The sequence below is a fragment of the Ranitomeya variabilis genome, chromosome 1, assembly GCF_051348905.1.
Source record: "Ranitomeya variabilis isolate aRanVar5 chromosome 1, aRanVar5.hap1, whole genome shotgun sequence".
NCBI classification, from domain to species: Eukaryota; Metazoa; Chordata; class Amphibia; order Anura; family Dendrobatidae; genus Ranitomeya; species Ranitomeya variabilis.
Window position 1 is genome coordinate 186,772,750 of NC_135232.1, and position 27,047 is coordinate 186,799,796.

The following is a 27,047-nucleotide window of genomic DNA, read 5'->3' on the forward strand; positions in this document are numbered from 1 at the left end:
TTCTTTTTTTCTGCAGGCAAATCCTCGCGGATTTGCCTGAGAAAAAAAGGATAGTGGGCACAGCGGATTTTGTTTTCCATAGAGTAACATTGGACTGTACCCTGCATGGAAAAAGGACTTGAAAAAAAAAGGATAAAAAAAAAGGATCGTGTGAACATAGCCTCAAGAAGTTTATTAACCCTTCAGGTGTTTCACAGGAATTTTTGGAATGTTTAAATAAAAATGAGCATTTAACTTTTTTTTCACACAAAATTTACTTCAGCTCCAATTTGTTTTATTTTACCAAGGGTAACAGGAGAAAATGGACCCCAAAAGATGTTGTACAATTTGTCCTGAGTACGCCGATACCCGATATGTGGGGGTAAACCACTGTTTGGGCGCATGACAGAGCTCGGAAGCGAAGGAGCGTCATTTGACTTTTCAATGCAAAATTGACTGGAATTGAGATGGGACGCCATGTTGCGTTTGGAGAGCCCCTGATATGCCTAAACATTGAAACCCCCCACAAGTGACATCATTTTTGAAAGTAGATCCCCTAAGGAGCTTATCTAGAGGTGTGGTGAGCACTTTGACTCACCAAGTGCTTCACAGAAGTTTATAATGCAGAACCGTAAAAATAAAAAATCATATTTTTTCACAAAAATGATATTTCGCCCCCAATATTTTATTTTCCCAAGGGTAAGAAAAGAAATTGGACCCAAAAGTTGTTGTACAATTTGTCCTAAGTACGCTGATACCCCATATGTGGGGGTAAACCACTGTTTGGGCGCATGGGAGAGCTCGGAAGGGAAGGAGCGCCGTTTGACTTTTCAATGCAAAATTGACAGGAATTGAGGTGGGACGCCATGTTGCATTTGGAGAGCCACTAATGTGCCTAAACATTGAAACCCCCCACAAGTGACACCATTTTGGAAAGTAGACCCCCTAAGGAACTTATCTAGAGGTGTGGTGAGCACTTTGACCCACCAAGTGCTTCACAGAAGTTTATAATGCAGAACCGTAAAAATAAAAAATCATATTTTTTCACAAAAATTATCTTTTCATCCCCAATTTTTTATTTTCCCAAGGGTAAGAGAAGAAATTGGACCCCAAAAGATGTTTTACAATTTGTCCTGAGTACGTTAATACCCCATATGTAGGGGTAAACCACAGTTTGGGCACATGGGAGAGCTCGGAAGCAAAGGAGCGCCGTTTGACTTTTCACTGCAAAATTGACAGGAATTGAGATGGGACGCTGTCATGATTCCCAATGGCAGGGAAACATCAAAACACAAAGATAACGGACGAGCTCTGGGTGATGGAATCTCGAGCTGACCGTGAGCTAAATCTACCACACAACTAATAGTAGCCAGGGAGCATACCTGATTAACCCTAGATGCCACGCGCCAGCCGGAGGACTAACTACCCCTGGTAGAGGGACCAATTCAGATGAGGAAGGCAACTTAGGCAATGGCACCAAATGGACCATTTTAGAAAAACGGTCACACACCACCCAGATGACAGACATCTTCTGAGAAACAGGGAGATCAGAAATAAAGTCCATAGAGATGTGCGTCCAAGGCCTCTTCGGAATAGGCAAGGGCAACAATAACCCACTAGCCCTAGAACAACAAGGCTTGGCCCGAGCACAAACATCACAAGACTGCACAAAAACACGCACATCTCGAGACAGGGAAGGCCACCAGAAGGACCTAGCCACCAAATCTCTAGTACCAAAAATTCCAGGATGACCTGCCAGAGTAGAAGAATGAACTTCCGAGATGACTCTACTGGTCCAATCATCAGGAACAAACAGTCTACCAGGTGGATAACGATCAGGTCTATCTGCCTGAAATTCTTGCAAAGCACGTCGCAAGTCTGGGGAGACAGCAGACAAAACCACCCCATCCTTAAGGATACCAGCAGGTTCAGAATCCCCAGGAGAGTCAGGCTCAAAACTCCCAGAAAGAGCATCTGCCTTCACATTTCTAGAACCCGGTAAGTACGAGACCACAAAATTAAACCGAGAAAAAAACAACGACCAGCGTGCCTGTCTAGGATTCAGGCGCCTGGCAGACTCCAGATAAATCAGATTCTTGTGATCAGTCAAAACCACCACCTGATGTCTGGCACCCTCAAGCCAATGACGCCACTCCTCAAACGCCCACTTCATGGCCAAAAGCTCCCGATTACCAACATCATAGTTTCGCTCGGCGGCCGAAAATTTACGAGAAAAGAACGCACAAGGTCTCATCACTGAGCAATCGGAACTTTTCTGCGACAAAACCGCCCCTGCTCCGATCTCGGAAGCATCGACCTCAACCTGAAAGGGAAGAGAAACATCAGGCTGGCGCAACACAGGAGCAGACGAAAAGCGGCGCTTAAGCTCCCGAAAGGCCTCCACAGCAGCAGGGGACCAATCGGCAACATCAGCACCCTTTCTAGTCAAATCAGTCAAAGGTTTAGCAACGCCAGAAAACCCAGTTATAAATCGACGATAGAAATTAGCCAAGCCCAAGAATTTCTGAAGACTCTTAAGAGAAGTAGGCTGCGTCCAGTCACAAATAGCCCGAACCTTAACAGGGTCCATCTCAACAGAAGAAGGGGAAAAAATGTACCCCAAAAAAGAAATCTTTTGAACCCCAAAAACACACTTTGAACCCTTTACACACAAAGAACTAGTCCGCAAAACCTGAAAAACCCTCCTGACCTGTTGAACATGAGACTCCCAGTCATCAGAAAAAATCAAAATATCGTCCAAATACACAATCATAAATTTATCCAAATATTCACGAAAAATATCATGCATAAAGGACTGAAAGACCGAAGGTGCATTTGAAAGGCCAAAAGGCATTACTAAATACTCAAAATGGCCCTCAGGCGTATTAAATGCGGTTTTCCACTCATCCCCCTGCTTAATTCGCACCAAATTATACGCCCCACGAAGATCAATCTTAGAGAACCACTTAGCCCCTCTTATGCGAGCAAACAAATCAGTCAACAAAGGCAACGGATACTGATATTTGACTGTAATTTTATTCAGGAGTCGATAATCAATACAAGGCCTCAGAGAGCCATCCTTCTTAGACACAAAGAAAAAACCAGCTCCTAAAGGAGATGAAGAAGGACGAATATGTCCCTTTTCCAGGGACTCCTTAATATACTCTCGCATAGCAGCATGTTCAGGCACAGATAAATTAAACAAACGACCCTTTGGAAATTTACTGCCAGGAATCAGATCTATGGCGCAATCACAATCTCTGTGGGGAGGGAGAGAACCAATCTTAGGCTCTTCAAAAACATCACGATAATCAGACAAAAATGCTGGAATCTCAGAGGGAGTAGATGACGAAATGGAAACCAAAGGTACATCCCCATGAGCCCCCCGACATCCCCAGCTTATCACAGACATTGTTTTCCAGTCAAGGACTGGGTTATGAGATTGTAACCATGGTAATCCAAGCACTAAAACATCATGTAAATTGTACAACACAAGGAAGCGAATCACCTCCTGATGATCTGGAGTCATACGCATAGTCACTTGCGTCCAGAATTGTGGTTTATTACTAGCCAAAGGGGTAGAATCAATACCCTTCAGAGGTATAGGGACTTCCAGTGGCTCTAAATCAAACCCACAGTGCCTGGCAAAGGACCAATCCATAAGACTCAGGGCGGCGCCAAAGTCCACATAGGCATCCACAGTAATAACTGATAATGAACAAATCAAGGTTACAGACAGAATAAATTTAGACTGTAAAGTGCAAATAGACTTGTCAGCCTTCTTTGTGCGTTTAGAGCATGCTGATATAACATGAGCAGAATCACCACAATAGAAACATAACCCATTTTTACGCCTGTAATTCTGCCGCTCGCTTCTGGACAGAGTTCTGTCACATTGCATATTCTCTGGCGACTTTTCAGAAGATACCGCCAAATGGTGCACAGGCTTGCGCTCCCGCAAACGCCGATCAATCTGAATAGCCATTGTCATGGACTCATTCAGACCTGTAGGCGCAGGGAACCCGACCATAACATCCTTAACGGCATCAGAGAGGCCCTCTCTGATATTTGCCGCTAGGGCGCACTCATTCCACTGAGTAAGCACAGACCATTTACGAAATTTTTGGCAGTATATCTCCGCTTCATCTTGCCCTTGAGATAGGGCTATCAAAGCTTTTTCAGCTTGAATCTCCAAATTAGGTTCCTCATAAAGCAAGCCTAAAGCCAGAAAAAAGGCATCCACATTGAGCAACGCAGGATCCCCTGGTGTCAATGAAAATGCCCAGTTTTGAGGGTCACCTCGCAGCAAAGAAATCACAATCTTAACCTGCTGGACAGGATCTCCAGAGGAGTGAGGTCTGAGAGAAAGGAATAATTTACAATTATATTTGAAATTCAGAAACCGAGATCTATCTCCGGAAAACACCTCTGGTGTAGGAATCTTAGGTTCAGACATCGGAGTATGTATAACAAATTCTTGTAAATTTTGAACCTTAGTAGCAAGATTATTTAAACCTGCAGCCAAGCTCTGAGGATCCATCTTTAAACAGGTGAGATCAGAGCCATTCAAGGATTAGAAGGAGAGAAAGGCAAAGGCTGTAATTAGAGCTAAAATACAACTGATCCAACTATGGAGCAAACATAGGAAAAAAAAAAAACTCTACAGACTTCTTTTTCTCTCCTTTCTTCTGCCAGTAACTTTAACACGGGCCGGTCATACTGTCATGATTCCCAATGGCAGGGAAACATCAAAACACAAAGATAACGGACGAGCTCTGGGTGATGGAATCTCGAGCTGACCGTGAGCTAAATCTACCACACAACTAATAGTAGCCATGGAGCATACCTGATTAACCCTAGATGCCACGCGCCAGCCGGAGGACTAACTACCCCTGGTAGAGGAAGGAACAGACCTGGCTTACCTCTAGGAAAATACCCCAAAAGATGATAGCAGCCCCCCACATGTAATGACGGTGAGTTTAGAGGAAAAGACATACACAGTATGAAGGTAGATTTAGCAAAGAGAGGTCCACTTACTAGATAGCAGAAGGATACAAAAGAGGACTTCACGGTCAACTGAAAACCCTATCAAAAAACCATCCTGAAATTACTTTAAGACTCCTGTGTCAACTCATGACACAGGAGTGGCAATTTCAGCCCACAAGAGCTTCCAGCTACAGAGAATAACAAAACTGCAAACTGGACAAAAGAAACAAAACAAAAGGACAAAGTCCACTTAGCTGATCAGCAGACTAGTAGCAGGAACATGCAACCGAAGGCTCTGGTTACAATGATGACCGGCAAGGAAATGACTGGAGAGCAAGGCTAAATAGGAAACTCCCAAACACTGATGGGAGCAGGTGAACTGAGACAGCAAAGACACACAAGTCACCAGTACCACCAGCAACCACCAGGGGAGCCCAAAAGCGGATTCACAACAGGACGCCATGTTGCGTTGCCACTGATGTGCCTAAACATTGAAACCCCCCCACAAGTGACACCATTTTGGAAAGTAGACCCCCTAAGGAACTTATCTAGAGGTGTGGTGATCACTTTGACCCACCAAGTGCTTCACAGAAGTTTATAATGCAGAGCCGTAAAAATAAAACAAACATTTTTTTCCCACAAAAATTATTTTTTAGCCCCCAGTTTTGTATTTTCCCGAGGGTAACAGGAGAAATTGAACCACAAGAGTTGTTCTCCCATTTGTCCTGAGTACGCTGATACCCCATATGTGGGGGGAAACCACTGTTTGGGTGCATGGGAGGGCTCGGAATGGATGGAGCACCATTTTGAATGCAGACTTAGATGGAATGGTCTGCAGGCGTCACATTGCGTTTGCAGAGCCCTAATGTACCTAAACAGTAAAAAAAAACACAAGTGACACCAATTTGGAAAGTAGACCCCCTAAGCAACTCATCTAGATGTGTTGTGAGAGTTTTGAACCCTCAAGTGTTTCACTACAGTTTAGAACGCATAGCCGTGAAAATAAAAAAATAAAAAATTCCCTCCCAAATTATTTTTAGCCCCCAGTTTTGTTTTTCCCAAGGGTAACAGGAGAAATTGGACCCCAAAAGTTGTTGTCCAATTTGTCTTGAGTACGCTGATACCCCATATGTGGGGGGAACCACCGTTTGGGCGCATGGGAGGGCTCGGAAGGGAAGGAGCGCCATTTGGAATGCAGACTTAGATGGAATGGTCTGCAGGCGTCACATTGCATTTGCAGAGGCCCTAATGTACCTAAACAGTAGAAACCCCCCACACGTGACACCATTTTGGAAAGTAGACCCCCTAATGAACTCATCCAGATGTGTTGTGAGAGCTTTGAACCCCCAATTGTTTCACTACAGTTTATAACGCAGAGCCATGCAAATAAAAAAAATATTTTTTTTCCACAAAAATTATTTTTTAGCCCCCAGTTTTGTATTTTCCCGAAGGGTAACAGGAGAAATTGGACCCCAAACGTTGTTCTCCAATGTGTTCCGAGTACGCTGATACCCAATATGTTGGGGTAAACCCCTGTTTGGGCGCACGGGAGAGCTCGCAAGGGAAGGAGCACTGATTTACTTTTTCAACGCAGAATTGGCTGAAATTGAGATCGGACGCCATGTCGCGTTTGGAGAGCCCCTGATGTGCCTAAACAGTGGAAACTCCCCAATTATAACTGAAACCCTAATCCAAACACACCCCTAACCCTAATCCCAACGGTAACCCTAACCACAACTCTAACCCAGACACACCCCTAACCCTAATCCCAACCCTATTCCCAACCGTAGATGTAATCCAAACCCTAACCCTAACTTTAGCCCCAACCCTAACCCTAACTTTAGCCCCAACCCTAACCCTAGCCCCAACACTAACCCCAACCCTAACCCTAGCCCCAACCCTAACCCTAACCCTAGCCCTAACCCTAATGATAAAATGGAAATAAATACATTTTTTAAATTTTTTTATTTTTCCCTAACTAAGGGGGTGATGAAGGGGGGTTTGGTTTACTTTTATAGCGGGTTTTTTAGCGGATTTTTATGATTGGCAGCTGTCACACACTGAAAGAAGCTTTTTATTGCAAAAAATATTTTTTGCGTTACCACATTTTGAGAGCTATAATTTTTCCATATTTGAGTACACAGAGTCATGTGAGGTCTTGTTTTTTGCGGAACGAGTTGGCGTTTTTATTGGTAACATGTTCGGGCACGGGAGATTTTTTGATCGCTTTTTATTCCGATTTTTGTGAGGCAGAATGACCAAAAACCAGCTATTCATGAATTTCTTTTGGGGGAGGCGTTTATACCGTTCCGCGTTTGGTAAAATTGATAAAGCAGTTTTATTCGTCGGGTCAGTACAATTACAGCGATTTCTCATTTCTATCATTTTTTTATGTTTTGGCGCTTTTATACGATAAAAACTATTTTATAGAAAAAATAATTATTTTGGCATTGCTTTATTCTGAGGACTATAACTTTTTTATTTTTTCGCTGATGATGCTATATGGTGGCTCGTTTTTTGCGGGACAAGATTTCATTTGCAGTGGTACCATCATTATTTATATCCATCTTTTTGATCGCGTGTTATTGCACTTTTTGTTTGGCGGCATGAGAATAAAGCGTTGTTTTTTGCCTCATTTTTTTTTTTTACGGAGTTCACTGAAGGGGTTAACTAGTGATATAGTATTATAGGTGGGGTCGTTACGGACGCGGCGATACTAAATATGTGTACTTTTATTGTTTGATTTTTTTTATTTAGATAAAGGAATGTATTTATGGGAATAATATATATATTTTTTTCTTTATTTAGGAATTTTTTTTTCTTATTTTTTTACACATGTGGGAATTTTTTTTTTAACTTTTTTACTTTGTCCCAGGGGGGGACATTACAGATCGGTGATCTGACAGGGTGCACAGCACTCTGTGAGATCACCGATCTCACTTACAGCCGTGCAGGCTGCAGCTTTCATCTGCAGCCTGCTCTGCACCCGGAAGTAATCCCTGCAGGACCCGGATGCAGCCCCGTGGCCATTTTGGATCCGGGGCCTGCAGGGATAGGAGGTAGGAGACCCTCGCAGCAACGCGATCACATCGCGTTGCTCCGGAAGTCTCAGGGAAGCACGCAGGGAGCCCCCTCCCTGCGCGATGCTTCCCTGTACCACTGGCACACCGCGATCAAGTTTGATCGCGGTGTGCCGGGGGTTAATGTGCCGGGGCGGTCCGTGACCGCTCCTGGCACATAGCGCCGGATGTCAGCTGCGATAGGCAGCTGACACCCGGCCGCGATCGGCCGCGCTCCCCCCTTGAGCGCGGCCGATCGTGCTGGACGTACTATTCCGTCCTTGGGAATTAGGGCCCACCCCACATGGATGGAATAGTACGTCCAATGGCAGAAAGGGGTTAAGGGTGTGTGTCCACAGTGAGTAAACGCTGCTTGTTTGACGCTGCGCAGAGCTGCAGCGTCAAACACGCAGCGTCCAGATGTTCCAGCATAGTGGAGGGGATTTTTTGAAATCCCGTGTCCACTATGCGTGGAAACCCGCACGCGGCGGGCCTGCGACTCCGGACATGCTGTGCGTCTTTTCAGATCGCAGCATGTCCGTTCACCTTGCGGGGACGCAGCGTCCCTGCAAGGCATAACACAGGGCCCTATGGGAGGGGTGCGATGATCCCGGATGTGTACAGTTAACACATCCGGCATCATCGCGTCCCAGAAGGGGGCGGGGCTTATCGCCGAGTGGCTTCGCCGCCGCGGCGATACCGCCGGCCATCCTGAACGTGGACACGCAGCCTTAGTGTAACACATGCGCAATAGCTGATCTGTCTTTTTATGCCTTTAGCGCATGCGTGGCTGCAGAGGGAAGTCGGACTATTCATTTTGACCTCTAGCATCTGAAAAGCTACAACCGCATGTGCAGTGTGCATGGAGAGGACATCTATTCATGGTCTAATTACTATCTTGAACAGGTGCTACAGGTGTACGCCGAGGTATTTATACAGGGGTTTTTGCTAGTGAAGGTGGCAGCCTCATCTATTTGGACGTTGGACCGTGGCCCAATATTTTGGTTATCTGATCTTTTCTGATGATCCCGGGGTTAAGGGAAAAACACGTTGAGACTATGGGAAGCTTGGATTAGTCGTGCCTTGTGGAAAATCGCAATGGAAAAAGATAGGCAGACACATCTTGTCTAATGTTTGAGTTCACTTGAATATGTATCATTGCTGCTATTGCTTATCTTTGGATATCTTGGACATGGTATGCTTCGGCACTTATGCTTACTGATATGTTTTGTGATAGCCATGATTGGCATTACATCATGATGAATTGAATAGCACTTGACAGTGCATTGGATATTTCTTATGTTACAAATTTTAGAGAAACTGTATAAGGTATTTCTTTATATTACACTAAATATTTGGTGATCAGCACCTGATTGGTTTTGTATTATCTGTGTATTTATCAGGTTGCTGTACCTGGAAACAGAAGTTTGTGAGACATCTTTATTTCATAAACAGTGACTGTAAAGGTACCTTCACACGAAACGACTTTGTAACGATATCGCTAGCGATCCGTGATGTTGCAGCGTCCTCGCTAGCGATATCGTTTAGTTTGACACGCAGCAGCGTTCAGGATCCTGCTGTGATGTCGCTGGTCACTGAATAAAGTCCAGAACTTTATTTGGTCGTCCGATCGCCGTTTATCGTTGTGTTTGAAAGCAAAAGCAACGATACCAGCGATGTTTTACACTGGTAACCAGGGTAAACATCGGGTTACCAAGCGCAGGGCCGCGCTTAGTAACCCGATGTTTACCCTGGTTACCAGCGTAAAAGTAAAAAAAACAAACAGTACATACTCACCTGCGCGTCCCCCAGCGTCTGCTTCCTGACACTTACTGAGCGCCGGCCCTAAAGTGAAAGTGAAAGCACAGCGGTGACGTCACCGCTGTGCTGTTAGGGCCGGAGCTCAGTCAGTGTCAGGAAGCAGACGCTGGGGGACGCGCAGGTGAGTATGTACTGTTTGTTTTTTTTACTTTTACGCTGGTAACCAGGGTAAACATCGGGTTACTAAGCGCGGCCCTGCGCTTAGCAACCCGATGTTTACCCTGGTTACCCGGGGACCTCGGCATCGTTGGTCACTGGAGAGCGGTCTGTGTGACAGCTCCCCAGCGATCAAACAGCGACGCTGCAGCGATCGGCATCGATGTCGCTATCGCTGCAGCGTCGCTTCGTGTGAAGGTACGTTTAGTGATGAGCGAATTTACTCATTGCTCGGGTGACCTCCGAGTATTTGTTAGTGTTCGTAGATTAAGTTTTCATCACAGCAGCTGAATGATTTACAGCTATTAGCCAGGCTGAGTACACGTGGGGGTTGCCTGGTAGCTAGGGAATCCCCACATGTAAACAAGCTGGCTAATAGCTGTAAATCATTCAGCTGCCACAATGAAAACTTAATCTCCAAACACTAACAAATACTCGGAGGTCACCTGAGCGTGCTTGGGAAAATCCGAGCAACGAGTATACTCGCACATCACTAGTGCCTGTCAGTGTTTTTTTCATTTATTTTGTCCTTGGCATATTTGGGACTCTTTATAAGCCCACCTATAAGTATGGCACATAAAGTATGTACAATTCCACTGTGTGAATGTTTATACTGTCCCTGCTGTTAACACAATTAGCTCCAATCTTCATTTATTGTGGGTTATTTTGACATTGTCAAATTAGTTCATGTCACCAGAAATAATACACCCATTATGCTATTGACTATAAACAGAACGCAGTATACACGCCTGCATGGCTTTCTTTTTCACTTTCTGCGTCTTGCCAGGGTGTGAATAGGAACCTAGGGACAGCCGTCGCTTGAGCGGGGGCTCTACTTCTTGTCATCTTAGGGCACCAACCTCTGCAAATAGGTAGGCTGTTGGTTAGATTTACAGCAAGGGACAGTACACTTATAACAGCACACCCTGGGTTTGTGTGTGGAGCTATATCAAGCACACTCTTAGGAATCACTTAGATAACATACATTATATTGTAAACTTTCAAGGTTTTAATACTTGATTTATTCTGCCATTTGAGGAGTTGTACAAATATTTGTGAGGAGTTGTATCAATAGGACTTATATAAGCCTATGATTTCAGTTATTAGCATCTTGATTTAGCTACATTTATATGCTGGTACTCCAGCGTTACATAGTGAGGATAGAACGATAGATTGATCCCTTACTGTTTACAGATCTACTCCTCTGGTCATTTGAATCTTATATTGTCATTTTAAATCACCTTTGCACTTTCATTTGGTTGGTTGTATTTTATATTTACCCAATAAAAGTTATATTTTAAAGGGATTTTTCGGTTAGCCAGTTTGTATTTTACCCTTTACTATTTCATTTTGGAAGTTGTCCTGTGCCCTTAGCAGAGAAAGACCCCCCAAAATTATTTTTCCACCTCCATGCTTGACAGTGTGGATGTTGTTCTTTGGGTCATAGGCAACATTTCTCTTCCTCCAAACACGGCGAGTTGAGTTAATGTCAAAGACATCAATTTTTGTCTTATCTGACCACAGCATCTTCTCCCAATCACTCACAGAATCATTCAGGAGTTCATTGACAAACTTCAGACGGGTCTTCACATGTGCCTCCTTGGGGGCACTGCAGGATTTTAAACCTTTACTGTGCAATGTGTTACCAATGGTTTTCTTGGTGACTCTGGTCCAAGCTGCCTTGAGATGACTAACAAGTTCCCCCAGTGTAGTCTTAGGCTGATCTCTCACCTTCCTTATGATCAAGGATACCCCACGATGTGAGATTTTACATTGGTGCCCCAGATTGGTGTCGATTGACAGTCATTTTTGTATTATTTCCATTTTCTTATTATTGCACCAACAGTTGTCTCCTTCTCACCCAGTGCCTTGCTTATGGTTCTTTAGCCCATTCCAACTTGGTGCAGGTCTATAATCTTTTATTAATTAAATACATGTACAGTAAGCTGCACACAAACTCTACTAAGTGTATTTGTCACAAACATCTGTATATCTACCTATTCTATTTGTATTTACTGTATGTAATCCATCTCTTCAATCCTGTTGGCTCCTGCAGTGATTTTACAGTACACAGCTGCTGAATTACCGTCTTTTCTTCTGTCTATGTATGTAACATATATACATATGCATATGTGTGTGTCACTGACATCTATATACTGTATATATGTATTCTATGTGTATATATCTATTCTAGCTATTATATTCTAACCTGTCATTGTGATTTTTACTGTACGCGGCACATGAATTGCCGGCTTTTATTCAATCTATATATATGCTTTTTTGGCCTTTCTCAGATAATATGAATGATAACACCAAAACTTTTTCTCCACTCATGGTTATTGGTTGGGTGAAGCCATTTATTGTCAAACTACTGTATTTTCTCTTTTTAAATCATAATGACAACCCAAAACATCCAAATGACCGTGATCAAAAGTTCACATACCCCATTTCTTAATATCGTGTATTGTCCCATCTAACATCAATGAGAGCTTGAAGTCTTTTGTGGTAGTTGTGGATGAGGTACTTTATTTTCTCAGATGGTAATGCTGCCCACTCTTGGCAAAAAGCCTCCAGTTCCTGTAAATTTCTGGGTGGTCTAACATGAAGTGCGTGCTTGAGATCTCCCCAGATTGGCTCAATGATATTGAAGTCAGGAGACTGAGATGGCCACTCCAGAACTTTCACTTTGTTCTGCTGTAGCCAATGACAGGTCAACTTGGCCTTGTGTTTTGGATCATTGTCATGTTGGAACATTCATGTACGTCCCATCCGCAGCTTCCGAGCTGATGAGTGCAAATTTGCCACCAGTATTTGCTGATAACGTGCTGCATTCATCTTTCATTAAACTTTGACCAAGTTTCCTGTGCCTTTGTAGCTCATACATCTGGATCCAAAACATCAGCGATCCACCTCCATGATTTACAGTAGGAATGGTGTTCCTTTCAACATAGATCTTGTTTACCTCTCTGCAAATGTAATGTTTTTGATTGTGGCCTAAAAGTTAAATTTTGGTCTCATTACTCCTAATTACCTTGTTCCAGAAGGTTTGAGGCTTGGCTCTGTGCTGTTTTTCATATTGTAGCTGACATACTTTGTGGCATTTGTGCAGTAATGGCTTTCTTTTGGTGTCTTAACCATGCTGCCCATTTATCTTCAAGTGCCTCCTTATTGTGCATCTTGAAAAAGCCACAGCACTAGTTTTCAGAGAGTCCTGTATTTTAGCTGATGTTATTTGTGGTTTTTTTTTTTGCATCCCAAACAATTTTCCTGGCAGTTGTGGATGACATTTTTGCTGGTCTACCTGACTATGGTTTTGTTTTCACAGAGCCCCTGATTTTCCAATTGTTAATCACAGTTTTAATGCTGCTGACTGACTGTCATTATCAATTCCTTGGATATCTTTTTGTATCCCTTTCCTGTTTTATACAGTTCAACTACCTTTTCCAGTAGATCCATTGACAATTCTTTTGCTTTCCCCATGACTCACAATCCAGAAATATCAGTGGCTGGATGAAAGATGCCAGAGACTGTCTGAATCCCAGAAACTCACTCAACTGTTATGCAAACACACTGATTACAAGCAAACAGGTCACAGGTGAGGATGTTTCCTTTAGTAGCCATTCAAACCCATTTGTGTCAACTTCTGTGCATGTTATCAGGCCAAAATCACCAGGGTATGTGAACTTTCGATCAGGGTCATTTGGATGTTTTGGGTTGTCATTTTGATTTTTAAAGAGAAAACACAATAATTTTACAATAAATGGCTTCACCCAACCACTAGCCATGAGTGGAGAAAAAGTTTTGGTGTTATCATTCATATTCTCTGAAAAAATGACAAGAAAGCAAAAATTCTGCAGGGGTATGTAAATTTTTGAGCACAACTGTATATGTGTGTTCTGACAAATATTTCCTTTGAAAACGATGTGTAAAAAACAGAGAATTGCTGTATTTAAAAGCTCATGTTAAAATCACATTGCAATTGGATAGCAATCGCACTGCATTCAGATGTAAATCAGATGCTATGTGTGAAAAATCGGATTGTGCTTGCATTACACTCTCATTACACTTGTGCAACTCTCGGCAGGGAGACTCGGAACGTATACGTTTAGTGTGACTCCGGCCGTACACTGGCAATATGTATGAAACTTTTATTCATATAAACATAGCAAAGTCAGTTGGATTTTATCTATCTTTCTTTAAACATAATCCCATAATAGAGTGAATTTGGGTACTAATCTACTTTAGCAGAAATATTATAGGTTTATTTTCAAGAGGTTGAATAATTTTATTGATTTATTGCACTTAATCTTTTCATGTTAGCTTTTAAATTAAATTCCTTTCTATCTATGAGCAGGATTTACCTTGACATTAAAGCTTGTCTTAATAAATTTTGGACTGGTCTTTCAACAATTTGTTAAAAAACTGAATTTTACTAATGCAAAAAGCTGTATATATATTATTTTTGTGTAGTAATAACAGTATGCTAGCAGTGCCATGCTATAACATTCAGTCACTAGGTGAAAAAAATTTAGTTAACCTATATTGCAGATAGCCACCAATGTGTTTTTCCTCTCAAAATGAATCGTTTCTTCCTTCCTTCTTCGTAAAATTGTTATACCCAGTTACATTTATATAAATGGGTATAAATATATATACAAAAGAATACAACATCACTCTGCATAAACCAAGATGTAAGCAAACATTGAATCCATGGATTCTACACTGAGTTACAGCACAAACTGAACAATTCATGGGTGCTCACAAGGCACAAAAAGTATCTTTCGTAGGAATCTAATTTTTTTTAACCCTTTCATGACCCAGCCTATTTTGACCTTATTGACCAGGCCATTTTTTGCAATTCTGACCAGTGTCCCGTTATGAGGTAATAACTCAGGAACGCTTCAATGGATCCTAGCGATTCTGTATTCATGTTAGTGGTAAACTTAGGTCAGTAATTTTTGCGTTTATTTGTGAAAAAATTGGAAATTTGGCGAATATTTTGAAAATTTTGCAATTTTCAAATTTTGAATTTTTATTTTGTTAAACCAGAGAGTTATGTGACACAAAATAGTTAATAAATAACATTGTCCACATGTCTACTTTACATCAGCATTTTTTTGTTAGGAAGTTATAAGGGATAAAAGTTGACCAGCGATTTTTCATTTTTACAACAAAATTTACAAAACCATTTTTTTTAGGGACCACATTACATTTGAAGTCAGTTTGAGGGGTCTATATGGCTGAAAATACCCCAAAGTGACACCATTCTAAAAACTGCACCCCCCAAGCTGATCAAATTCAAGAAGTTTATTAACCCTTCAGGTGTTTCACAGCAGCAGAAGCAACATGGAAGGAAAAAATGAACATTTAACTTTTTAGTCACAAAAATTATCTTTTAGCAACAATTTTTTTATTTTCCCCTAGGTAAAAGGAGAAAGTGGACACCAAACATTATTGTCCAATTTGTCCTGAGTATGCTGAAACCCCATATGTGGTAATAAACCACTGTTTAGGTGCACGGCATTAGCTCCAATCGTTAGCGGACACCATGTCGTGTATGGAGAGCCCCTGTGTGCCTAAATTTTGTGACCCCATTTTGGAAACTAGACTCCCCAGTGATTTTTTTAGCCCGCAATTTTTTATCTTCACAAGGGTAACAGGAAAAATGGGACCCCAAAAGTTGTTGTTCAGTTTGTCCTGAGTATGCTGATACCCCATATGTGAGGGTAAACCACTGTTTGGGCACACGTCGGGGCTCGGAAGGAAATTAGTGATGTTTTGAAATGCAGACTTTGATGGAATAGTCTGCGGGCGTCATGTTACGTTTGCAGAGCCCCTTATGTGCCTAAACAGTAGAAACCCCCACAATTGACCCCATTTTGGAAACTAGACCCCCAAGGAACTTATCTAGATATGTGGTGAGTACTTTGAACCCCCAAGTGCTTCACAGAAGTTTATGACGCAGAGCCGTGAAAATAAAAAATCATTTTTTTCCTCAAAAAATGTTGGTTTTTTTTAGCCCTCAATTTTTTTTTTCACAAAGGTAACAGGATAAATTGGACCACAAAAGTTGTCGTCCAGTTTGTCCTGAGTATGCTGATACCCCATATGTGGGGGTAAACCACTGTTTGGGTACACGTCGGGGCTCGGAAGGGAAGTAGTGATGTTTTGAAATGCAGACTTTAATGGAATAATCTGCGGGCATCATGTTACATTTGCTGAGCCCCTGATGTGCCTAAACATTAGAAACCCCCCACAAGTGACCACATTTTGGAAACTAGACTCCCCAAGGAACTTATCAAGATGTGTGGTGAGCACTTTGAACCCCAAGTGCTTCACAGAATTTTATAATGCAGAGCCGCAAAAATAAAAAATAATTTTTTTCAACAAAAATTATTTTTTAGCCCCCAATATTTTTTTTTCGCAAGGGTAACAGGAGAAATTAGACCCACAAAGTTGTTGTGCAATTTTTCCTGAGTATGCTGATACCCCATATGTTGAGGTAAACCACTGTTTGGGCACACGTCGCAGCTCGGAAGGGAGGGAGCACCGTTGGACTTTTTGAAAGCAAGATTGGCCGGAATCAATGGTGGCGACATGTCGCGTTTGGAGAGACCCTGATGTGCCTAAACAGTGGAAACTCCTCAATTCTAACTCCAACACTAACCTCAAAACATCCCTAACCCTAATCCCAACCTAACCATAACCCTAACCACAAGCCTAACCCTAATTCCAATACTAACCCTAATTCCAACCCTAACCCTAATTTCAACCCTAACCCTAATTGTATCCCCAATCTTAATTCCAACACTAACCCTAATTCTAACCCTAACCCTAATTTCAACCCTAACCCTAATTTTAACCCTAACCCTAATTCCAACACTAACCCTAGCCCTAATTCCAACCCAACCCTAATTCTATCCCTAACCCTAATTCCAACCCTAACCCTAATTCTAACCCTAATTCTAACCCTAACCCTAATTCTTACCCTAACCGTAGTGGAAAAATAAAAATAAATATATTTTCTTTATTTCATTATTTTCCCTATCTATGGGGGTGATAAAGGGGGGGGTTATTTACAATTTTTTTTATTTTGGTCACTGTAATAGGTTCTATCACAGTGATCAAAATGTACCAGGAATGAATAAATGAATCTGCCGGCCGGCAGATTCAGTGGGCGCACTGCTCATGCGCCCGCCATTTTGGAAGATGGTGGTGCCCATGACAGAAGACAGACGGACACCGGGAGGGACAGCGAGAGGGACACCAGGACTTGTGAGGTACGGGGGGTGGGATTGGACCATGGGGGGAGCGGGGGACAGGACGGAGGGGAGAGGACAGCGGAGGACAGGACGGAGGGGAGGAAAGACTGTCGGTGGTGGCAAATCACCGCCGTCAGTTGGTGGCGGGGCAGATCACGGTCACCAGCCATGGCCGATGATATTGCAGCATCAGCCATGGCTGAATTGTAATATTTCACCCACTTTCATTGGTGAAATATTACAACTGCACTGATTTGCTGTTTCAGTTTCAAGAGCCAATTAGAGCGATCGTAGCTACGGGAGGCAAAGCCACCCCCCTGGGATCAAGTACAACTCCCCCTGTACCTGCAGGTCTGATGACATTTGAGTTAACCAGTTCACCCGACCTGCAGGAACATGATCCTGCCATGATGCCACATAGGCATCACAGGTCGGATTGGCACCGACTTTCATGTCGCATATGTGACATCACAGGTCAGGAAGGGGTTAACATGCCTCGCCAGGGTTAAAACAATACAAATTTAAAGGGAGGTTAGGTTCTAGCACTAATTAAAACAGTTTTAGGCTGAAAGGAGGCGTGCTCAACCAAATATGGAGGAACTCACCACCTCCAGCAGTATACTGCAAGAAAACACTGACTAACACCTCCTAAGAGAATAAAACAAGTGTAGATAGGAGCAAACTGCTATGACTGAATACTAAATAAGCAAAGAAGAATACTGTACCACTCTGCAAATGCCACGATGTATGCATCAATATTCTTGTAAAATGAACGTTGTTAACGCACAAATTAGCCAATCTATGTCTACCCCCAGCCACAGCAAGGTGAACTTACTCTGGTAAGACAATAAACGTATTTATTAGACATGCCTCTGGGTATAAACATACTAATTTCCTACACTCAAAATAAATATGTTTGATTACTAAATTTGGTACAATGTAACTGGTATAGGGAAATATGATTGTAAAACCCACTCTGGAACTAAATACCGTGAGTTTATGATATACATAAGAAATTAATTGTTCATATAATTTCTTGTGGGAGCACAATGCAAAATAAGCTGATATTTTCACATATTAGTAGTCAGTGACTACTAATATGTGAAAATATCAGCTTATTTTCACTATTTCAAGAAACAATGGTAAATTGCTAAGAGTACATTTCTAAAACAATTGCAAAAACATTGACATGAGACAGAATTTATGTGATCTATAGTGACTTTTTTCCTTGATTAAGACTTCATCCATAATGACAATCTTCTGGTAAAGGGCAGCTTGACAGGCTGAAGGAGAATAAAAACAAAATTGCAAGCACAATTTTTAATAATCCTGCCAACTTCAATAAAAAGTAAAACAAACATGTAAACCTAGCTTAGAGCCGCAGGCAGTGTGAACAGCAAGGGTATAGTGAGAAAATGGAAAGGAACGCAGATGAACTTGAGAAAAATCAGTTCTAACATAGTCAAATCCAAATAAGTAAAATATCCGCGTTTTTAATTTTAAATAAGTGGATCGTAATCCCCATTCTAAGTACGGACTAAATCACAAGTGGTGTATCTTCATTTAAAGGGAACCTGTCACACCCCCCAGGCGTTTGAAACTAAAAGAGCCACCTTGTGCAGCAGTAATGCTGCATTCTGACAAGGTGGCTCTTTTAGTTCTGGGTGCTGTAACTGCAGAAATAATCCGTTTTGTAATTTATCAGTAAATACCTTTCTTCAGTCAAGGAGGCAGGCCTTTCCCCCCCTGCTGCAGACGCCACACAGCCGTCACTCAAATTCTCTTGGCGCCGGGCGCTGCCCGTCCTCATATGCAGTCTAGCTGACTGCGCCTGTGCGGCCGCCCTGCCTGTGAATCCAAGCCCCGCAGTGTCTTCTGATTTATTCACATTGCGGGGCTGGGATTCGCAGGCAGGGCGGCCGCACAGGCGCAGTCAGCTAGGCTGCATATGAGGACAGATGGGCAGTGCTCACTGTGCCTGCCCAAGGCAGGAGAAAAGAGCGCAAGCGCTGGCTCATTTCAAAACAGCGATGAGGAGGCGGCGCCCAGCGCCAAGAGGATTTGAGTGGCGGCTGTGTGGTGTCTGCGGCAGGGGAGGAAACGCCTGCCTCCAGGACTGAAGAAAGGTATTTTCTGACAAATTACAAAACGGATTATTTCTGCAGTTACAGCACACAGAAACACAGAACTAAAAGAGCCACCTTGTCAGAATGCAGCATTACTAGTACATTTTAGTTTCAAATGCCTGGGGGGGGGGAGTGACAGGTTCCCTTTAAATACATTTAGTTATATAAACCATAGTTTTTAGTGCATTAGGCATTATGCAATGAAAAAGTTCAACAAATTAATTAAAAAGCAGCATTTGGTTCATTAACATAGGTGCTATTATTGTTCTTTAAATGCAAAGACGCATGCAAGTAATAATTTCAAAATTGGAAGTTTTCTTGTGTTGAATGAGGGAAACATGAAACTATCCATGAAATAATACTAACAACTTGACATGAGTGCACTGTATATTTCTTTATCATGTATTATGATAATCTATAGCATCTCATGTTTGCCAAAATACAGCCAGAGGTAAGTGTTCACACTGGGCATTTAGGTCAGGGACCAGTAGCGTAGCTACTGGGGGGGCAGAGGGGGCCATTTCCCCGGGCCTAGGCACCTGAAGGGGCCCACCAGGAGATCCACTGGTGAGTCTGAGGTGTCAGGGAGAGAGCAGCACAGGAATCTCCTCCGGGCTGGCAGCAGCAGCTGCAGTTACTTTCTGGCTGTGCAGTGTGTGCACGCTTGGTTTGGCTGGGTCCTAGTGCCATCCTTGCATCTATCTGGAGTCTTCTGGACACTTCCTGGTTCTCCTCACTGTCTGCCTGAAAACTTCATCAGTAAGTGGGGATGGAATTTATTAGAATAATTCGATTTAGGCATATCATGGTCACTGTGGGGATGAATGTGAGAGGATTGTGGTATTGTAGGGGCTGAAGTGGGAGAGGAGGACAGGGCACTGTGGGGTAAATGTAAAACGATTGGGGTTATTGTGGGAGGGGCACAGGGCACTGTGGGGTAAATGTGAAACGATGGGGGTTATTGTGGGAGGGAGACTGGGTACTGGGGTGAATGGGAGAGTGAGGGTATTGTGAGGGCTGACGTGGGTGAGGGGGCACTGGGGGGCTGATTATTATTATACTGTTTAATGTTATGAGATACGCACTCCATCATATGTGAGGGTATGTGTCCTCGAGGTGTATTGTCAGCGCTTTGGACGCAGCAGATACCCAGCTCCGCCCAAAGCACTGTCCCCTGTTGTATGCGCGGCGATTCCACATATATTCATTGAACACAGGTGGAATCACTGCATCCTATTCATAGACTGTTTTATTTATCTTGTGGAGATGGAGCATCTCCACAAGATAAATAGACACGCTGCTGTCTAGAAAGATGCCCCACATGTCCGGTTACGCGGGTCTGCCACCTGCGTCTATGTACGCATAGTGGAGATGGGATTTCATAAAATCCCCTCCACTATGCTGTAACATCTGAAAGCTGCGGTTTCGACGCTGCAGATGTACACAGTGTCCAATCTCCAGCAAAAACCCAAGCAATATGCCCCTTGGAAACATACCCTAATAGTTGCTGTCTTGGGGGCTGGAGATGGGGAGGTCGGGGGCTTTTTATTATTGTGAGCTGGGTCTTTTATAAGTATTAGTAAAACAAGCATAGCAAAGAAGGTTAATATTACGATAACAAGGATAAGTATTAACATAAGGGCACAGACAGACACTGTATAACTCTTGCGACGATCGCATTGCAATCCTCGGACTGGCCCTGACACATCCTGACATAAGCTTGACAGCGTGATAGATTACTATTCAACAGTCAGCCTCAGGTCAGGAGAGCCGACGGTCAGTCCGAGGATTGCGATGTGATCCTCACATGAGAAATACATCTGTCTGTCTGCCCCCTAACAAGTATAACAATACAGTAACCACAGGCTGCATTCTATGCTATAAGAATAAATTGCTTATAATTAAATTATTAAAGGGAACCTATTAACCCCTTAACCCCATATGACGTACTGTCCCATCAAGGTGACTTGGGACTTAATTCCCAGTGATGGGATAGTACATCAAATGCGATCAGCCGCGCTCACAGGGGGAGCGCGGCCAATCGCGGCCGGGTGTCAGCTGACTATCGCAGCTGACATCTGGCACTATGTGCCAGGAGCGGTCACGGACCTCCCCCGGCACATTAACCCCTGGCACACTGCAATCAAACATGATCGCAGTGTACCGGCGGTACAGGGAAGCATCGCACAGGGAGGGGGCTCCCTGCGTGCTTCCCTGAGACGATCGGTACAAGGCGATGTACTCACCTTGTACCAAGCGTCTCCTCCCTGCAGTCTCCGGATCCAAAATAGCCACGGGGCTGCATCCGGGTACTGCAGGGAGTACTTCCGGGTCCACAGCAGGTGCTGGTAAGCCTACAGCGCTGTCATGCTGTCAGTCAGATCGCTGATCTGACAGAGTGCTGTGCAAACTGTCAGATCAGCGATCTGTGATGTCCCCCCATGGGACAAAGTAAAAAAAGTAAAAAAAATTCCACGTGTAAAAAAAAAATAAAAAATTCCTAAAGAAAGAAAAAAAAATTATTCCCATAAATACATTTCTTTATCTAAATAAAAAAAATAAAAATAAAAGTACACATATTTAGTATCGCCGCGTCCGTAACGACCCAACTTGTAAAACTGTCCCACTAGTTAACCCCTTCAGTGAACACCGTAAAAAAAAAAACGAGCCAGATAACAACGCTTTATTATCATACCCCTGAACAAAAAGTGGAATAAAACGCGATCAAAAAAGACAGATATAAATAACCATGGTACCGCTGAAAACAACATCTTGTCCCACAAAAAACAAGCCGCCATAAAGCATCATAAGCAAAAAAATAAAAAAGTTATAGTCCTCAGAATAAAGCAATGCCAAAATAATAATTTTTTCTATAAAATAGCTTTTATAGTATAAAAGCACCAAAACATAAAAAAAGATATAAATGAGATATCGCTGTAATCGTACTGACCCAACGAATAAAACTGCTTTATCAATTTTACCAAACGTGGAACGGCATAAACGCCTCCCAAAAAAGAAATTCATGAATAGCTGGTTTTTGGTCATTCTGCCTCACAAAAATCGGAATAAAAAGCGATCAAAAAATGTCATGTGCCCGAAAATGTTACCAATAAAAACATCAACTTGTCCCGCAAAAAACAAGACCTCACATGACTCTGTGGACCAAAATATGGAAAAATTATAGGTCTCAAAATGTGGAGACGCAAAAACTTTTTTGCTATAAAAAGTGTCTTTTAGTGTGTGACAGCTGCCAATCATAAAAATCTGATATAAAAAAAGCTATAAAAGTAAATCAAACCCCCCTTCATCACCCCCTTAGTTAGGGAAAAATAATAAAATTAAAAAAATGTATTTATTTCCATTTTCCCATTAGGATTAGGGCTAGGGTTAGGGTTAGGGCTAGGGATAGGGTTAGGGCTAGGGTTAAGGTTAGGGCTAGGGTTAGGGTTAGGGCTAGGGTTAGGGCTAGGGTTAGGGCTAGGGTTAGGGCTAGGGCTAGGGTTAGGGCTAGGGTTAGGGCTAGGGTTAGTGCTAGGGTTAGGGCTAGGGTTAGGGCTAGGGTTATGGCTAGGGTTGGAGCTAAAGTTAGGGTTAGGGTTGGGGATAAAGTTCGGGTTAGGGTTGGGGTTAAAGTTAGGGTTAAGGTTGGGGCTAAAGTTAGGGTTAGGGTTTGGATTACATTTACGGTTGGGATTAGGGTTAGGGGTATGTCAGGGTTAGGGGTGTGGTTAGGGTTACCGTTGGGATTAGGGTTAGGGCTGTGTTTGAATTAGGATTTCAGGTAGAATTGGGGAGTTTCCACTGTTCAGGCACATCAGGGGCTCTCCAAACGCGACATGGCGTCCGATCTCAATTCCAGCCAATTCTGCGTTGAAAAAGTAAAACAGTGCTCCTTTTCTTCTGAGCTCTCCCGTGCGCCCAAACAGAGGTTTACCCCAACATATGGGGTATCAGCGTACTCAGGACAAATTGGAAAACAATGTTTGGGGTCCAAGTTCTCTTGTTATCCTTGGGAAAATAAAAATTTGGGGGGCTGAAAATCATTTTTGTGTGAAAAAAAGATTTTTTATTTTCATGGCTCTGCGTTGTAAACTGTAGTGAAACACTTGGGGGTTCAAAGTTCTCACAACATATCTAGATAAGTTCCTAGGGAGGTCTAGTTTCCAATATAGGGTCACTTGTGGGGGGTTTCTACTGTTTGGGTACATCAGGGGCTCTACAAATGCAACGTGATGCCTGCAGACCAATCCATCTAAGTCTGCATTCCAAATGGCGCTCCTTCCCTTCCGAGCTCTGCCATGCGCCCAAACAGTGGTTCCCCCCCACATACAGGGTATTATCGTTCTCAGGACAAATTGGACAACAACTTTTGGGGTCCAATTTTTCCTGTTACCCTTGGGAAAATACAAAACTGGGGGCTAATAAATCATTTTTGTGGAAAAAAAAAATATTTTCAAAGCTTTTTCAAAGCTCTCAAAACACATCTAGATAAGTTCCTTAGGGGGTCTACTTTCCAAAATGGTGTCACTTGTGGGGGGGTTTAATGTTTAGGCACATCAGGGGCTCTACAAATGCGACATGGTGTCCCATCTCAATTCCAGTCAATTTTGCATTGAAAAGTCAAACGGCGCTCCTTCCCTTCCGAGCTCTGCCATGCGCCCAAACAGTCATGTACCCCCACATATGGGGTATCAGCGTACTCAGAGCAAATTGCACAACAACTTTTGGGGTCCAATTTCTTCTCTTGCACTTGGGAAAATAAGAAATTGGGGGCGAAAAAATCATTTTTGTGAAAAAATATGATTTTTTATTTTTACGGCTCTGCATTATAAACTTCTGTGAAGCACTTGTTGGGTTAAAGTGCTCACCACACATCTAGATAAGTTCCTTAAGAGGTCTACTTTCCAAAATGGTGTCACTTGTGGGGGGTTTCAATGTTTAGGCACATCAGGGGCTCTCCAAACGCAACATGGCGTTCCATCTCAATTCCAGTCAATTTTACATTGAAAAGTCAAATGGCGCTCCTTCAATTCCGAGCTCTGCCATGTGCCCAAACAATGGTTTACACCCACATATGGGGTATTAGCGTACTCAGGACAAATTGCACAACAATTTTTGGGGTCCAATTTCTTCTCTTACCCTTGGGAAAATAAAAAATTTGGGGTGAAAAAATCATTTTTGTGAAAAAATATGATTTTTTATTTTTACGGCTCTGCATTATAAACTTCTGTGAAGCACTTGGTGGGTCAAAGTGCTCACCACACATCTAGATAAGTTCCTTCGGGGGTCTATTTTCCAAAATGGTGTCACTTGTGGGGGGTTTCAATGTTTAGGCACATCAGGGGCTCTCCAAATGCAACATTGCGTCCCATCTCAATTCCAGTCAATTTTGCATTGAAAAGTAAAATGGCGCTCCTTTCCTTCCAAGCTCTGCCATTCACCCAAACAGTGGTTTACCCCCACATATGGGGTATCAGTGTACTCAGGACAAATTGTACAAAAACTTTTGTGGTCCATTTTCTCCTGTTCCCTTGGTAAAATAAGACAAATTGGAGCTGAAATTAATTTTGTGTGAAAAAAAGTTAAATGTTCATTTTTATTTAAACATTCCAAATATTTCGGTGATGCACCTGAAGGGTTAATAAACTTCTTGAATGTGGTTTTGAGCACCTTGAGGGGTGCAGTTTTTAGAATGGTGTCACACTTGGGTATTTTCTATCATATAGACCCCTCAAAATGACTTCAAATGAGATGTTGTCCCTAAAAAAAATGGTGTTGTAAAAATGATAAATTGCTGGTCAATTTTTAACCCTTATAACTCCCTAACAAAAAAAAATTTTGGTTCCAAAATTGTGCTGATGTAAAGTAGACATGTGGGAAATGTTACTTATTCAGTATTTTGCGTGACATATCTCTGTGATTTAAGGGTATAAAAATTCAAATTTGGAAAATTGCGAAATTTTCAAAATTTTCGTCAAATTTCCATTTTTTTCACAAATAAACGCAAGATATATCAAATAAATTTTACCACTATCATGAAGTACAATATGTCACAAGAAAACTGTGTTGGAATCGCCAAGATCTGTTGAAGCGTTCCAGAGTTATAACCTCATAAATGGACAGTGGTCAGAATTGTAAAAATTGGCCTGGTCATTAACGTGCAAACCACCCTTGGGGCTTAAGGGGTTAAGGTAATAGAGCCAGCCACCTTCAGCAGCACTAAGGCTGCATTCTGTGAAGGTGGCTCTTATGTTTTTGATCCCTAATAACACTGATATATTCACTTTCATAAATTGTGTGCCATACCTGTATTGAGTCAGGGGGATACGTCTTTAGTCCCCAGATACAACCGTCTCCCAGCCGTCCATCATCCCACTGGGCGCCGATGCCTGGGCTCTCATTTTTCGGGCAAGCGCCGTGTGCGCTGCCCTGAAACTCACATCAGCTGATGTACTGATATCGCGCCTGCGTGTAGCGGAGGACCGAGATCCCGCCCCGCAGTGTGTTATGATTTATTCACACTGTGGGGTTGGGAATCTGGCGCTGTGCGCAGGCGCGATCTAGTTACATCACTTGATATAAGTTCCAGGTCAGCGCGCACGGCGCATGCCCGAGAAATAATTGCAGAGTGCCGGTGACGGCACAAGACAGAAAGGAGGCGGTGCTCGGTGGGATGATGAATGGCAGCGAGGCGGCTGAGTCAGGGGGAGATAACATACCCCCGGACCCAATAGAGGTATGGTGCACAATTTATAAAAGTGAATATTTCACTGTTATTAGGGATAAAAAACATAACAGCCACCTTCACAGAATGCAGCTTTAGTGCTGAAGAAGGTGGCTCTTTTACCTTAATAGGCCCTGGGGGGGTGACAGGTTCCCTTTTATTAAAGGCTTGGGGTAATTGTCTGCAGTCACTCTACAGACTGCCAAATCATGATGGGGTGCACCTGCACCGTCATGAGACCCCAAGACCACTGATGTGATCAGGCGGTCATGCGACCACGTTTGCTATTTGCACGTGTTGACTAGACAAGTTTGACTTCTCTCAATAGAAGAAAATCGTCACATGACCTCCTGCTTGCACACACTGATGGGCATGCAACATGCATGCACAAGCTGAGGAGGGCCGCCACGGCAAGCACGTACTGAGAAGTGCCACAGCGGCCCTTGTCAGGGTGTGCAAGGGAGAGAGCGCGCGCACACAAGGACTATAGTAAGATGGCCGGTGGCCCACTTTGTACTACAGAGCCGCCAGCCCACCAGGAATCTGCCCGGCACTGCAGATTAGCAATCCGGGCCTGCCTCACACACAAAAAAATTCTTTACAAATATACAATTTGTTTTCACCACTAAAATAGTAAACATCTAGACAAGTTGCAATCTTCATAATCTAATGACCTGGAGTATCATGATGCCAGATCATTTTTGGCGCACAATGAATGCTGTAAAAATAAAACCCAAAATACAATGTCAAAACATTTTTTTCCGGGGGGTTGCTTATATTTGGAATTTTAGAAACTTTGAATGGACTTTTTTCTGTTTTCCAGTATTTTGCATGGTAAAATGAAGAGTGGTTTTAACCCCTTAATCCCATGTGACATGCATTTGTAACACAGCCTGCTGACGCTTACCACTAGCTGTTCGATAATGGGACACCT